Source organism: Prionailurus bengalensis, unplaced genomic scaffold, assembly GCF_016509475.1.
Source record: "Prionailurus bengalensis isolate Pbe53 unplaced genomic scaffold, Fcat_Pben_1.1_paternal_pri Un_scaffold_61, whole genome shotgun sequence".
In the NCBI taxonomy this organism is placed as follows: Eukaryota; Metazoa; Chordata; class Mammalia; order Carnivora; family Felidae; genus Prionailurus; species Prionailurus bengalensis.
The window spans coordinates 281861-283636 of record NW_025091162.1 but is presented as its reverse complement, the minus strand read 5'-3'; positions in this window follow the sequence as shown (position 1 = coordinate 283636).

Genomic DNA, 1776 nt, shown 5'->3' with positions numbered 1-1776 from the left:
ATCTGGTCCTGGACTCTTATTTGTTGGGAGATTTTTGATAACTGATTCAATTTCTTCGCTGGTTTTGGGTCTGTTCAAGCTTTCTATTTCCTCCTGATTGAGTTTTGGAAGAGTGTGGGTGTTTAGGAATTTGTCCATTTCTTCCAGGTTGTCCAATTTGTTGGCATATAATTTTTCATAGTATTCCCTGATAATTGTTGGTATCTCTGAGGGATTGGTTGTAATAATTCCATTTAGATTCATGATTTTATCTATTTGGGTCATCTCCCTTTTCTTTTTGTGAAGCGTGGCTAGAGGTTTGTCAATTTTGTTTATTTTTTCAAAAAACCAACTTTTGGTTTCGTTGATCTGCTCTACAGTTTTTTTAGATTCTATATTGTTTATTTCTGCTCTGATCTTTATTATTTCTCTTCTTCTGCTGGGTTTAGGCTGCCTTTGCTGTTCTGCTTCTAGTTCCTTTAGGTGTGCTGTTAGATTTTGTATTTGGGATTTTTCTTGTTTCTTGAGATAGGCCTGGATTGCGATGTATTTTCCTCTCAGGACTGCCTTCGCTGCATCCCAAAGCGTCTGGATTGTTGTGTTTCCATGTATTTTATAATTTCTTCTCTAATTGCCTGGTTGACCCACTCATTCTTTAGTAAGGTGTTCTTTAACCTCCATGCTTTTGGAGGTTTTCCAGACTTTCTCCTGTGGTTGATTTCAAGCTTCATGGCATTGTGGTCTGAAAGTATGCATGGTATAATTTCAATTCTTGTAAACTTATGAAGGGCTGTTTTGTGACCCAGTATATGATCTATCTTGGAGAATGTTCCATGTGCACCCGAGAAGAAAGTATATTCTGTTGCTTTGGGATGCAGAGTTCTAAATATATCTGTCAAGTCCATCTGATCCAATGTATCTTTCAGGGCCCTGGTTTCTTTATTGACCATGTGTCTAGATGATCTATCCATTTCTGTAAGTGGAGTGTTAAAGTCCCCTGCAATGACCACATTCTTATCAATAAGGTTGCTTATGTTTATGAGTAATTGTTTTATATATTTGGGGGCTCTGGTATTCGGCGCATAGACATTTATAATTGTTAGCTCTTCCTAGTGGTTAGACCCTGTAACTATTATATAATGTCCTTCTTCATCTCTTGTTACAGCCTTTAATTTAAAGTCTAGTTTGTCTGATATAAGTATGGCTACTCCAGCTTTCTTTTGCCCTCCAGTCGCATGATAAATAGTTCTCCATCCCCTCACTCTCAATCTAAAGGTGTCCTCAGGTCTAAAATGAGTCTCTTGTAGACAGCAAATAGATGGGTCTTGTTTTTTTATCCATTCTGATACCCTATGTCTTTTGGTTGGCGCATTTAATCCATTTACATTCAGTGTTATTATAGAAAGATACGGGTTTAGAGTCATTGTGATGTCTGTATGTTTTATGCTTGTAGTGATGTCTCTGGGACTTTCTCTCACAGGATCCCCCTTAGGATCTCTTGTAGGGCTGGTTTAGTGGTGACAAATTCCTTCAGTTTTTGTTTGTTTGGGAAGACCTTTATCTCTCCTTCTATTCTAAATGACAGACTTGCTGGATAAAGGTTTCTCGGCTGCATATTTTTTTCTGTTTAGCACACTGAAGATATCGTGCCAATTCTTTCTGGCCTGCCAAGTTTCAAAAGAGAGATCAGTCACGAGTCTTATAGGTCTCCCTTTATATGTGAGGGCACGTTTACCCCTTGCTGCTTTCAGAATTTTCTCTTTATCCTTGTATTTTGCCAGTTTCACTATGATATGT